Here is a 15,711-nt window from a genome sequence, read left to right as displayed (position 1 = left end):
ATTTAGCCAGCCTGTATGCTTACGTAACCCTGTCTGGGTAACTCAGGTCAGCCTCTGAAGCTTAGACTAAAGTTTAAGATAGATGGTTAGCGTACCTTGACAATAAAAAATTCAAGCACAGATCTTTTCTCATGGCATATTTAATACTGAATATACAGTATATATATGTATGTGTATACATTTTTCTTCCATGCCCTGTTCATAAATGTAGCAAATGATAAAGAGATTTTAATACAGACAGAGGCTGTTTACTGCCCCTGTGTTTAAGTTTACATGGCAACCTGCAGCATTGTTGGCATCCTCCTGACTCCAATATATGCCCTTATTGAGTATAAAGACTTGCTCATCAATATGTAGAGAGGCAGGCCATTACCATCTCAAGAGCCACTGACTCATGCATAGTACTAAAGAGTACATCAGCTAGGTTGCAGACTGCAATGGGCACCTGAACCCTGCCAAACCAGGAGAGTAAAAATGCAATTACACTTCAATGTGCAAACATTGGAAACAGTGTCTGGTGAGAATGTAGACATTAATGACTAAAGACTTTTTCTCCCAGCAAGCAGTCTTTATTGAATAAGCCATCAGTGAACCTGACAGCATTGCAGGGTTAAAACTTTAAAAGTGGTTGGATCTGAAAAGAGGCATTCATTCCTGGTGATCAAATTCTTCAGCAAATAAAAGCTACAATTTCTGGCTTCTTCTTGTTCTGTGAGCATCTGGATGGGACTATGAAAAGTGCAAGCAGCTGGTTTGGGCTGATCTCTGAGTGTGTGCTCATAGTGGGTATGGTTGATCAGAAACTATGCCTGAGTACAATTGTTCCTCCTCTCCACTCCCCCCCCCCCCCCCCTGTGCTCACACTGAGCCTTAACCACTTCAAGTCCGGACACTTTCACCCCCTTCCTGTCCAGGCCAATTTTCAGCTTTCAGCGCTACCACACTTTGAATGACAATTGCTCGGTCATGCAACATTGTACCCATATGAATTTTTTAGCATTCTTTTGAGACAGATAAAGCTTTATTTTGGTGGTATTTCACCACTGGGATTTTTATATTTTTTTTGCTATATAAATGAAAATGTCCAAAAATTTTGAAAAAAGTGTTTTTCTTATAAAATTTTGCAAATAAATAATATTTCATAATAAATCTTGGCCACAATTTATTCAGTTATCTTTTTAGTGAAACAAAATAACCCAAATTAGTTTATAACCAAAAATTATAATTTAAAAAAAAAATTTTTACATTTTTATTTTATTTTTTTATATTATTATTTGTGTTTTTTGTTTTTTTTTTACATACTGTCACCCTAGCATGGTGACACTGTACTACTGGTGGGGGGGTGTAAAAGCAATCATTTTTCCTTCTCTCTGGCTGCATTCTTGCAGCCATTGAGAAATACTGTGTGAGCTGTTATTGGTCACAGCTTGTCACATGGTATAAGGCTGTTGTGAATAGCCTTGTACCATGTGACCTCTGTGATCATTCACAGATTTCACATGTAGTAAGCAATGATGTCAAGAACTGACATCTTGCTTACTACTCTGCATGTGATCACTGATTGGCCAATCAGTAATCACATGATCGGGACCTCCCACAGAGGTCCCGTACAACGATTGGTGTTCCACTGTGTCCGGAGGACACAGCAGGCACCGGATCGCGGTGCTGCGCGCTCCCAGGCAGCGCGCACAGTCCAAAATGAAGCTGATTGGTTTCTATGCAGAAGGGAGTCTGATTTTGGACTCTCCAGCTTTAGTAAATAAACCCCCCAGTGTCTATTCCAGGTATATGCATCACAATTCAGGCCTGGTGATCCTGTTACTTGCAGATAGATTAATAACAAGGTTTCACCACATGACTTCCGGATAATTTACCCCCTGCTTTTTTGTCACTGAGTTACTTTAACTGACAATTATGTGGTTGTGCAATGCTGTACCCAAATGAAATTCATATAATTTTTTTCACACAAATGGAGCTTTCTTTTGGTGGTATTTGAACATCACTGGGTTTTTTATTTTTTGTGCTATAAATGAAAATTAAAAAAAACAATATTCTTTACTTTCTGCTATAAAACATATCCAATAAAAAAAAATAAAAAAATCTAATTTCTTCATAATTTTAGGCCTATATGTATTCTGATTTTTTTGGTAAAAAAATCCCAATAAGCGTATATTGATTGGTTTGCACAAACGTTATAGCGTCTACAAACTATGGTATACATACTGGAATCTGTAATTTCTTTTTTTATACAAGTAATGGTGGCAATCAACGACTTATAGTGGGACCATGATAGTATGGCAGGCAGTTTGACACTAGCAGACACTTTTGGCACTTTGTGGGAACCAGTGAAACTAATACAATATCAGAGCTGAAACTATACACTGTCACTCTACCAATGACACTAATAAACATCTAGGGCGATCAAAAGGTTAAATGTGTGCCTAACCAGTGTTTTTGTATGTACTGTGAGGTGCTTTCACTAAGGGATGTGCAGGTTTTTATTTCCTGCTTTTTAGGGAAACAAAGACCGGCACAACCCCACTGACAAGATAGAGCACTGTATTGTTTACATTGACAGAGCTCTGCCCTGTCTTTCTTCTCGCTGATCAGCGGGTTCCAGCGGTCAATCATTGGCTGGCACCCACTGATCGGCTTGTGCTGTGACTAATCACATGCACTCCCTACCCAGAAGTGCCGAATCACGTACTAGATATGTGATCCAGGACAGGAGAGCCACTCTGCTGCTGTACTCCTACAGGAGGCGGTCGGCAAGCGGTTAAAATAATTTTATATTGTATATGTTTACTATAAAAGATTTATCGGAATTAAGCTTTCATCGGAGATCACAGGAGGCCAATGATATCATATAGTCAAAGCACTGCATTACAGAATTCCTGTGCAATGCTTTTTCATTCAAGAGCCTACAACCACAAACTGTTTCAATTGTTACTCTACAGTACACAGCAAGCAATGCATTACCCATCCACAAAGTTCTTGGTAAAATGTAGAAGGAAATGGTTGCATTTCTGTGCTGACATTTTGCCAATGCTTCTCCTACCCTGGCTGTACATCTCAAACTCTGTTCTCCTTTTCCTGACTCATAACTTCCCCTCCCTGACAATTAGATACTCTGATTTCTGCATTTATATAACTAATATTCATTCACCCCTCTCACCAGAGCCGCTTGCTCATTGGAATCTAAGGAAAAAGAGAAGAACAGGACCAGCAATTAGAAAGCTGTGCAGGTCCCTAATTGCTGAATCTAATTTTCGCAGTTAAGCTCCAGAGAAAGTTCACGGAGAGGAGTCCGGAGAGATCTTGTACAGCTAGAGGGTGTCAGCTATGTTTTGTATATACCTTTTTATGCGTGCTATATTGGGTGCAATGGAGCACCTGTCATGTGAATAGCTCTTTCATATTTGAATAAAATGCCAGTTTTTAAATGATAAAGCACTATTGGTTTGCCTATGTATTTTGTATGTATGCTGGGCAGAGGAGAAGAAAGGAGCTGAGTCAACAGTAAAGGAGAATCTTGGTAGAAGTCATACCATCAATATATGTCAACCTAAAAGACACAAGCCATTTTTGACCAAACTTAGTTGTGAGATCAAAAATTTCAGGTGAGAGCACAACTGATGTCAGTGTTGGTGAAGATGCACTATATATAAAAAAAGGAAGATTTTTTTTACGGTATAAACCTTTTGAGATGAAAGGATCACATTGTGGAGATGAACTATATTAGTTCATAACGATTGTGTATATTGTTTAATATATTATTATAATATTTTTATTATCTATTTCACATTAGAATAATTTTTATGTCAATATTTTTTATGTCAATGTTTTTCATTTTTTTTTTTACTTTTGAGAGAAGCACGGCATGGATATTGTATGATTTTTTTGACATTTAGCGCATTTGTATGAGTATGTGTAGGTGTGGGCGGCTTTTCATTTTTAAATAGTTTAATTATTTTTTGGAGGGTAATTTAATATTGCTCACAGGTTTTCATTTATATCTTTGCCAGTCTTTATGTTGTTCTTTAGGGTGATCCACAGAGCAAAAATTCCAGTTTGGAATTTAACCCAGAACGAGGTTTGAAGAAGGCTCTATTGAGAACCCACGAGAAAGTTCCCAGTCTTTGAGGCAAGGTCCTGTGCATTGAGCAGTCTCTGTGCTTTTCTGAGGTCTATCCTGATTGTAGTCAGCTATGGCAGGGTTACGTTCAGCCATCAACCCAGTCTCTTTTTTTTCACGTCTCTTCTAGCTTTATCACTGTCCCCTCTTTTCCGCTCAGCAGCCTGCAGACACACCTCCCCTTGCTTTATTGCATCAGCCAATTATGGTCCTCCAGGATCAATCCAGACCCCAGCCAAGATGATTGCCCCCTGCACTGGAGACATTCCATAGACAAGCATTGCAAAGTCTACTTAAAGATGGTTGTTTCACTTCTGCATGAATGAATATTCAGTTTAAACATGTCCACACCACAGAAGGATAATACAGCAGCAACAAAGGAAGATGTTCTGCAACAGTTATCATCTACAGTCCAGGTTGCTTGCTTTTTCCACACAATAACAAATATATCTAGCTAAATAAAGGAATGTTTACCTGATAGTCCCACTTTTTTATCCCTAGCTTCAAAAGGAAAATAGGAACATTTTCAAGGATTCTGACAGGAAAGTCAAACTAAGACTTGATCAAACCATACTTTGTACCAGCCCTGCAGCTGTTTTCATGTAACACACAGCTCACAATCCCATCTCTGGTCTTCATTGCATCACTGGTCAACCACATCTAATACCTTCATTTGTACTAGCACAAGCAAATGAAGCAGTTCCAGCAACACCACTTCTATCTGTAGTAAAAACAGCATATTGGAGATATTGGAAAGAATGTTTTCACCCAAATGTGGATGCACTATTAGTTTTTGTAACAATTTTTACAAAAATGTTATCTTAGCCCAGTCCTAAATGGGCTGGTATTCCTCTGCCTGAAGGGTACTAATTCTTATCTTTTGTTGTGCAGACAAGTTCATAAATAATAACTAAAGTAAACTAAACTCAACAACGTTCTTATTCTCCAAAATATTCCATACACAACCACAACCTAATGGCCTTGTAACCTATTTTCATAAAATTGTTTCTTTGTTTTTCTGTCTCTTTGTAATATTCACTGTATGCTCCCAAACCTCTCCTTTTCCCACTTACTTACCTACATTTGTTTGGAACAAGCAGTGCATGTCAGTTGCTGTCATGTGAACTTTATGCACACTACACATCCCATAGTCCAAAGTCCTTACTATATCTTAGAAGTGAGCAAGAGAGGGTGGCTACATTCCTACATGCATTGCAACCACAGAGAATAAATGTAGCCACCCTCTAACAGGAAGTTGGACCAAGCAGCAAAAAACAAGGAATTGAGAGGAGGCTGAGAGCAATAGAAGCACACCCAAAACACTTTCACTCCCAACGCTCAGAGTTCCACCACTGTTAAAGTGGACCAAATGATGCACAGTGGACTCCACCAGATATGCGTGGCTAGTGCAGCCCTCTTCAGATGGGGGAATCCTGTAGCAACTACAAAAAGAACAAACAGGAGGGAGCAAACACCTAGTGCATTACCAGTAATTTATTCTTGATAAAACTACACAGCTGCCAAAAATATACTCACAAAAGTTGAAGATAAAATAGCATTAAAGTGAGAAGATGCCACAGTGTATGGGAATCGCGTGTCAACCTGCACCCCACTGAGTTGGCCATCTGACTCATTTCGGGGGCGCACCCCCTTCCTGTGGTTTTAATGCTATTTTATCTTCAACTTTTGTGAGTATCCATTTGACATCTCTGTAGTTTTATCAAGAATAAATCGCTGGTAATGCACTAGATGTTTGCGTCTTCCTGTTTGTTCTTTTTGAGAGCAATATAAGGTCCATTTTTAAGAATACATACTTGAATAAAGTTTATTTTTTTAAGCCAGAGTTTAGTGTCAATTTAAGCCTATAAAAGCTATAGTGGTAAATATATCAAGTTGATGTTTCATTCTTTGCTGATCTCCAATATTTAGTATAGATACTCATAGACATTTAGGGCTGACCTAAATTAACTAAAAATATGTAAATAATATTGGTAATATAAGCAAGATGATTATGTTGTTAGGTGAATAACACTATTGCAGCACAAAGGATTTGATTGGTCTTTCTCATCAGTTTGTTTTTGTTACACCTATTAAAAGCCTATAAATAATTTTCTGGTTAAGTAAGATTCCTTAGACTCAGAAAAAAAATGCAAAATAGTTTTGCAAGCACAAGCAAGTGCAAGTTTGACTGCAAAGATACATTCTTGCAAGCTACTTCTGTTCTGAGAATTCACTAGAATTGCATTTTAATATAAACATACTGGTATTAATGTGCAATAAAATGTTTGTAACATTTTTGTACAAGAACAGTTAAGGTCCTTTTAAGAGCACACAGGTGCCTTCATTCATTGCCTTTTCTTGTAACAAACGTGTTACATAGTAACACTTTGGATCTGCATACAAACTTCCTATAGCCAAAAGAATGTTATAATTACCACATGTAATACAAGTAATAAATATAATGAAGTTCTATTGTCTCCAATAACAAATTATATAGTTACATTGATAATCTGGCTGAAAAAAAGACACAAGTCCATCCAGTTCAACCAACAGAGAAAAAAACGACCCACACACACTATATGCTATCCTATACCCACACACACCATATATGTTATCCTATACCCATAGTTGATACAGAGGAAGGCGAAAAAAAACCTAATAAAGCATGATCCAATTTGCTCCAGCTGTGGAAAAAATCCTTCCTAATCCCCCAACAGGCAATCAGATATTCCCTGGATCAACGTTAACTATACATTTTATTATCCGGTTATATTATGTGCATTTAGGAAAGAATCCAGGCCTGCTTACCTCCTCATAAAAAGAAATCAGATTTGTTTGACAACTTCTGTCTTTCAGTAAACCATGCTGACTTTTGCTTAAAACGTTTTTTTTTTCCTAGCAGAAACTCATCTATGTGGCCTTCTATGAAACTCTCCAGTATCTTCCCAACTAAAGAAGTTAAACTAATAGTTATACAGTTAGTTGATGAAGACTTTGACCCCTTTTTAAATATACACTATATTGCCAAAAATATTGGGACACCCCTTCAAACCATTGGATTCAGGTGTTTCAATCACCTCCATGGCCACAGCTGTATAAAATCAAGCACCTAGACATACACTCTGCTTCTACAAACATTTGTGAGAGAATGGGTCACCCTCAGGAGCTCAGTGAATTCAAGCGTGGTACTGTGATAGGTTGCCACCTGTGCAATAAGTACATCCATGAAATTTTCTTGCTACTAAATATTCCACGGTAAACTGTTAGTGGTGTTATAACAAAGTGGAAGCAACTGGGAACAACAGCAACTCAGCCATGAAGTGGTAGGCCATGTAAAATGGCAGAGCGGGGTCAGCGCATGCTGAAGTGCTCAGTGCGCAGAAGTCGCCAACTGTCTGCAGAGTCAATAGCTAAAGACTTCCAAACTTCATGCAGCCTTCAGATTAGCACAACAACAGTGCATAGAGAACTTCATGGAACGGGTTTCCATGGCCGAGCAGCTGCATCCAAGCCTTACTTCACCAAGTGCACTGCTAAGCGTCGGATACTGTGGTGTAAAGCAGGCTGCCACTGGACTCTAGAGCAGAGGTGACATGTTCTATGGAGTGAGGAATAATGCTTCTCTGTCTGGCAATCCGATTTTTGCAAAGTGTAAAGTTTGGTGGAGGGGGATTACGGTATGGGGCTGTTTTTCAGGGGTTGGGCTTGGCCCATTAGTACCAGTGAAGGGAACTCTTAAGGCGTCAACATACCAAGACATTTTGGACAATTTCTCGCTCCCAACTTTGTGGGAACAGTTTGGGGATGGCCCCTTCCTGTTCCAACATGACTGCACTCTAGTGCACAAAGCGAGGTCCATAAAGACATGGATGAGCAAGTTTGGGGTGGAGAAACTCAACTGGGCTGCACAGTGTCCTGACCTCAACCCGACAGAACACCTTTGGGATGAATTAGAGCGGAGACTGCGAGCCAGGCCTTCTTGTCCGACATCAGTGCCTGACCTCACAAATGCACTTCTGGACGAATGGTCAAACATTCCCATAGACACACTCCTAAACCTTCTGGACAGCCTTCCCAGAAGAGTCGAAGCTGTTATAGCTCCAAAGGGTGGGTCAGCTCAATATTGAACCCTAAGGACTAAGACTGGGAAGCCATTAAAGTTCATGTGCATGTAAAGGCACAGTCCAGTGGTACTATGTGAGTCATTAAAAGTCCCTAAAAATTAGAAGCAATGGCTTTAAAATGACAGAGCTCAATTATTTTAGGACCCATGGGTGTATGTTATCTGATACAGGTGCTTTATTCACCTTTATTCTGTCTAAATATTGCAGGACCATATTAATTTTAAGCTATAATGGTTTATTTGGGGCTATGTCAATTTCATCCTCATTACGGACATGAACTCCCCCATGCTCCTTTACATAGAGCTGAAGATGGTATTTTAGCAAATTTGCCTTCTCTTTGTCCCCAGTCTCCCACTCCAAATTATTTTGTAAATGGCCTACATGCTCAGGCCTGACCTTTTACTATTAATATACTTGAAGAATTTTTTTGTGTTCGCCTTACTCTCTTTTGCAGTCTGTAGTTCATTTTGAATTTTTGTGGCCTTGATTTCATTTTTACATATGCTGTTTTAATCCTTGGAAAATGTAAATGATGATAAGTGTTTAGTCATTTAAATGATGATAAGTGTTTAGTCATATTTATATGTTTTAAAAGCTCTTTTGTTATCATTTATAAGCTTTTCCTGAGGATTTAACCCCCTTCCTGACCAGGACATTTTTTGCGAGACGGCGCTGCAATACTTTAAGTAACAATTGCACGGTCATGCAACGCTGCACCCAAATTAAATTTACATCCTTTTTTTCCCAAAAATAGAGCTTTCCTTTGGTGGTATTTCATCACATGTGCATTTTTTATTTTTATGCGGTTTTGGGGAAAAGAAAACAATATTTTAGGCTTTTTGCTATTAACCATTTCCCGACCTCCCTATAGCAGAAATACTGCTACAGGGTGGCACAGGTGTGCAAAATCACCTATATATTTATATATATAGGTGATTTTGCATTTCCGGGTAGGGGGCACCGGCGCCCAGTGATTACAGAGTATATACGACGGAGAGGAGAACTGTTATGTTTACTAACAGTTCTCCTCCCTGTCAACTCGGGCACACTGTTTTGGATGGCTGTGAGCAGCACAGCCATCCAAAGCAGTGTGCTTACAGTAAAGCACACAGACACCACCCCCTAGCAAAACACTCCCTGCACACAGTTAACCCTTTGATCACCCCTCATGTTAACTTTGGATGTGAGCCACATAGGTTTTATATTTAGCCTTTTAAACTTGCTCAATGGGAATATATTTTGCAGTATGTTCGCATACAGTGGTTTTGAAGAATTCCTATCTCTGTTCTGTGCTCTTAAATGCCAATATTCCCTCCCAGTCTACATCTTGGAGAGCGGCCCTCAGCCTTAGAAAATTTTCTCTCTTAAAGTTAAGTGTTTTTATCTTTCCAGTATGTGCTTGTTGTTTACAACTAACATTAACCACTTGTCCTCCTGAAGATTTACCCCCCTTCCTGACCAATCCTCTTTTTGCTATACAGCACTGCACGATTTCAACTGGTAATTGCGTGGTCATGCAATGCTGTACCCAAACAAAATGTATGTCCTTTTTTTCACACAAATAGAGCTTTCTTTCCGTGGTATTTGATAACCTGTGCACTTTTTATTTTTTGTGCCATAAACAAAAAAAGACCGAAAATGTTGAAAACAAAACAATTTTTTTTACTTTCAGCTATAAAAAATATATAGTGAACTCAAATTTAGTCATCAATTTAGGCCAAAATATATTCTGCTACATGTTTTTGGTAAAAAAAATCCCAATATGTGTATATGTGTGTGAAAGTTATAGTATCTACAAACTATGGTATAGATACTGCAATTTGCGCCATTTTTTGCTATACAATGCTGCACTAGTTATGCAATACTGTACATAGATGAAATTTATGTCCTTTTTTTTAACACAAATAGAGCTTTCTTTTGGTGGTATTTGATCACCTGTGCACTTTTTATTTTATACGCTCTAAACAAAAAAAGACAGAAAATTTTGAAAAAAAACAATATTTTCTCGTTTCTGTCATAAAAACGAATTCAAAACCCTCAAATTTCGTCATAAATTTAGGTCAAAATGTATTCTGCTACATGTTTTTGGTAAAAAAAAAATCCCAATAAGTGTATATTGATTGCTTTGTGTGAAAGTTATAGTGTCTACAAACTATGGTATAGATAATGGAATTTACACAGCTTTTACTTTCTGACTGCCCATCACATTTCTTGAGGTGCTAAAATACCAGGATAGTACAAACACCCTCAAATGACCACTTTTCAGAAAGTAGACAGCCTACGCTATATGCTGAAAGGCATATTGAGTTTTTTACACAAAGTTGTCACTTAAACAAATACATTCCGCTACTTCTACCAAGTATGGGGATACCACGTGTGAGACTTTTTGGGAGTGTAGCCACATACAGGAGCCTGAAATCCAATGACCACTTTGAAAGCCTGCAGGTGTGTAACTTCCTCATTTCACTTCCTCACTACCTATCACAGTTTCAGAGCATGGTGAGTATTTTTCAGATCTCATTTTCCTCACAAGGTTTTGAAATATAAAAAAAGAAAAGAAAAAAAAGTTTTTGTTTTCTTTCTTCATTTTCCAAAAAACTTGTGGCAAAAAACGAGATCTGCAAAATACTCACCATGCTTCTTATCAAATTCCTTGGGATGTCTACTTTCCAAAAGGGGTCATTTGGGGGGTCTGGTGCTATCCTGGCATTTCAGGGCCTCTGAAACTGTGATAGGTAGTCAGGAAGTATAATGAGGAAATAAAGCCGTTTAAAAGCCTGAAGGTACTTATTGGATTTTGGGGTCCTGTACTTGGCTAGACTGCCAAAACATCTCTCACATGTGGCACCCCCATACTCGGGAGAAGTAGCAGAATGTATTTTGGGGAGTACGAATTTATCATTTGGTCATTGACGTCCACCCCTCCCATTTTAAGGTTACAGTCGTGGACACAGAGGGGTTTCTCAACAATGCCAGATACCCTGTTAATTTGAGCTGTCACGTCTGCATGAATGGAAGACAGGATGAAAACATCCAGTTTTCCTTCTACTTCACTGCAAGCAATTCATCATTCCTCAAGCAGGCGTTCTCCCCCTTTCTAAGTTGGGTATTTACAAGCTGTTGGGGGAAACCCTGGCGATTAGGTTGCACGGTGCCACGTGAGCCAATTCCAAGATTGTACAAATGTCTAAATAGTGGCACGCTTGTATACAAATTGTCCACGTGTAAGTGGTACCCCTTACAGAACAAACACGACACCAAGTCCCAAACTATCTTGCCACTGCTCCCCATGTAGTCTGGGCAGTCGGGGGCTCTACTTCGCTGTCTCTTCCTTCATAAACCCTAAATTTGTACGTATAGCCTGTGGCCCTCTCATAGAACTTATACAATTTGCCCCATATGTGGCACGCTTGTTGGGGATGTACTGTTTAAATGCAAGGCGGCCAGTAAAGTGAGGGACTCATCCATGCAGATGTTTTGCAGGGGCATATACACATCTACAAATTTCTCAGTGAAGTTGTTTATGAGGGGCCGAATTTTTGTAGAGCTTGTCATGTTCAGGGTCACCCCAAGGACAGAGTGTGTTATCACTGAAATGCATAAAGCGCATTATTGTCTCATGTCTATGCCTGGTCATGGCAGCAGAGAATGCGGGCATATGATGAATTGGGTCTGTGGACCAATACAATCACAACTCATTTTTTTTTGTAATGCCCATGTTGAGGGTTAGGCCCCAAAAAGTTTTAAATTAGGAAACCGTTATGGGTTTCCATGCGAATGGTCTGGCAAGGTTTGAATTTGGGTTTGCAGCGATATATTGTTGAGCATATAAATTGCTTTGGCCCACAATCAAATTGTACAAATCTGTGAAAACAAGCTCCATAAAATCAAGGGGAGTAGTTAAATTTACTGTTTACACCTGAATTCCGGGTTGGGCAGTAAATGTGGGAAGTACGGGTGCTGCAGAATCTGTGAGCTGCCAATCAGGATTTGCAAGCACGTCTGGAAGGACACTAGGGGCTCTATGGACCTGTGTGCAAATTCTTGAAGGCTGCGGGACAATACTTGTGCTCGTCACCGCACCAGCTTGTACTGCACTTTTGGGACTCGCAACGTCACCAAGTGATACTGCAGCGCTGGTATAAAAAAGACCAGGATATATTAGGCCGCTGGTGCTTGCCAGTTCACCAAAAGGTAGTGCTGCACTAGTACTGGCACTCTGCTGTATATGAGACAAGTCATGCGATCCTAGCACTTCAGCTTCAGGGGTTTGGGTACGCCTGATCTTAACAGGGACTTCTTCTCCATCGTCCAAGCTACCTGTCAGGGTGCCGCTGCTGTCTACAGGTTTGTATTCTGAGGCTGATTGTGTCAGGGAGTCTTCCCCTTCGCTCTCCCCTGACATGCTCAGAATGCTGTAGACCTTTTCACTAGTGCACCTTTCATTGGGAATTTTGGACTCTAAATTTACAGGTACTTAGTGCGACTCATGGGAAAAAGAGCACCTGTCTGTCAGGGACTGCTTGAACCGCTACAACAAAATTTCCCGGCAAGTGCTAACAGAGATCAGGCCTGATTCTGTGAACAGTGCAGTTTTGTGTGCAGTGTATTACAGGTATCAGTGATCAGAAATTATACAGATACTGCACTTCTTGTTAGGGGTAGGGGGAGCGTTGGGGCTAAACTCTAGTGCTGGCTGCGAACGGGGATGATCCTGCTAACACTGCGTTTTTGGAGACACTAATACTAAGGGGCACTAGTTTTCATGTTTCACATGACTGTCACATGCCTTTAAGTGTTCTCTGTATTTTGTCTCTGCTCCTCCCTTACCTTTGGTTTAGTTAATGCTGTATAGATAGCCCACCCCTTTTCCCAGAAATGCATTGCAGCTTCTAGCCTCACGTCATGAAGCAGATCACATTATGATCTTTTGACCTATCAGATGTTCATTGTTGTAAGATTCAGTTTATGGAATAAACTTCACAAGATATCATCTGGATTGAGTCACTGCCTGTGTTATTCAACTAAGATTGGAGTTATGGCTCCATCACAACTGTAAGTTACAGAGATCACACTTTCAATGCTTAGATTGGAGAGACAGATCAGTCAAATGATCAGTGAAATGTCTTCATAGGATCCTTGCTAGCTTTGAATACACAGTGAGATGTTATATGGACAGCTAACATTTAGTGTAGCCATCTAAACACAAGCCTGTACATGTCTGCAAGTATATCTCAGCATAACACTCATTAGTGTCAGGACAAAATTATTGATGTGAATGTCTTACAACTGCAAGTTTATACACTGCATCTGTATGCATTAGCACATGGCTTGTCTGTGAAATGTTGTAAGAAAGTAAAAGAAAACTTTTCTGCAACCATTGCCTGGGAAACCTGAGCTCACCCACAGAAAAAATTGATAAATTTCTCTGTAAACGCTCTATGAACCCCTCTCCTTGCTTACATGATGTTTCAGGAAGAAATATACAGTCTGGGGAAACTAATACACAACCACAATCAGAGCTTCATCTAGAGCAGGACTTAGATAAAAGAGAAAAACGCTTAACAAAACCAACTTGGAAAGTGCAAGAGAATCTTAATGCTGACAGGGAAGAATTGCTGTCTAATATTAATGACTTATGGTCTAATACTGTTAAATGCATGTCTGCTCTCTCCTGACAATCTCTTGAGCCAATACAACTAGAAGGCGCTATCCAGCAATTGAATGTTGCTTATGAGAATTATCAAAGACTGTGTGTTAAATATATTGCTCTCTTAAAGCAGTACAACACTCAAAGGTCATTGGAAGAATTAATGGGATTTGAGGAGCTCAATCTTAGAAAGAGACAATTTAGTGGTGTGAACAAAGACAAAGGCAGAAGTGAGAATAACACAGCTCCATGAATCCAGATCTTATCACTCTGCATCTACTAGACGCTCCTCAAGATCTTTCAAATCCACACAATCAAGGTCTTCTACACTCAGTCAACAACTAATAAAAGCCCGTGCTGATGCTGAAGCTTCTAAAATTCAGGCAGCTTTCGCCCAAAAGAAAGCAGAAATGGAGGCTTAGGCCGCAGAAATGGAGACTCAGGCCGCACATCAGAAAGCAGAGAAAGAAACTGAAGCCACACGTCAAAAGGCAGAAATTGAAGTTTTGGAAAAACAATGTGAGCATGCCACAGTCATGGAAAGGTTAAGGGTTTTAGAACAAGCCGCTAGTGAAAACAAAAGAGACAACAGTTCCAGACACTCAGTTGTATCTTATGTCTCAGATTCTTCACACACCTCTCCAGAACGTCAACTCACTGTCACAGCAGCCAAGCTACTCAAATCAAAGTCTCTTCTCTGCACCTACTGTACCTCAAGATGATTTGTCCTTATAGCCTCCAATACATCAGATTGCAGCATCTCAGCTAGCCGCAGACACTGGTGTGTATTTAATAGACCGTCCATCATACTTTGGCACCAACAGAGTACCTCCTAGCAAATGCACTACTCTACAAACTAACATGCCGATGGACTTTAAGCCAGCTCCGGCATTGAATGCCTTAGCAGCAACATATGTTCCCAAGTAACTCCACGCAAGTCTGCCAACCGTCACAACCAACTCTGTTCCACCTGCAGTCATGCACCCAAAATCTGAAAACACGGACATGTCACAATTTGCTAAATACATGATCGAGAGAGAGAGCTTGTTAAGACAGGCCTCACCAAGTTTGATGACAAGCCTGAAAATTACAGAGGCTGGAAATCCACTTTTAAGGCCTTTTAAGGCCACAATGAGTGACCTAGACATCAATGCCACAGAGGAATTAGATCTACTCATCAGATGGCTAGGTACTCAGTCAACTGAACGCATCAAGAGGCTCAAAGCAGTTCATATTGACAACCCTGCTGCAGACCTTAATGCTGCTAGAGGCAGACAAGAACATACCTCTAGCAAACCAGAGGCCATTGAAGATGCTTTATTCAAAAGGTTGCAAAGCTTCCCAAGGATTTCTGCTAGAGACAATCTAAAGTTTCAAGAACTCAGCGATGTTCTATTAGAGCTTCAACTTGCTAAGGCTGACATCAACTTACCTGGTCTAAGTTACCTTGACACCTCTCACAGCATCAAATCTATTGTTCTCAAGCTACCATATGGAATTCAAGAAAGATGGGTAGCGTTTGGATCAAAGTATAAGGAAGAACATAGAGTTGCCTTTCCTCCTTTTTCCTACTTCTGTGAGTTCATCAAAAGAATTGCAGACACTAAGAATGACCCAAGTTTCCCATATGAGGACTATAACTCTCTCAGTATACTCTCTGCAAGACCTACAAACACACGTATGTCGCACAGAGACCGTAGAGGTCCAGCGTTAGTGAAAAGGACTAATGTTCTACCTGCACCTGCTACAGTTCTTGAAAAGACTGATCAAAACAAGAAAATTGAGGACCCAAATCGCCAATG

This window comes from Staurois parvus, unplaced genomic scaffold (genome assembly GCF_062004578.1).
Source record: "Staurois parvus isolate SC_StPar_1 unplaced genomic scaffold, SC_StPar_1.0 ptg000059l, whole genome shotgun sequence".
In the NCBI taxonomy this organism is placed as follows: domain Eukaryota; kingdom Metazoa; phylum Chordata; class Amphibia; order Anura; family Ranidae; genus Staurois; species Staurois parvus.
Note: the sequence above shows the minus strand (reverse complement) of the source record.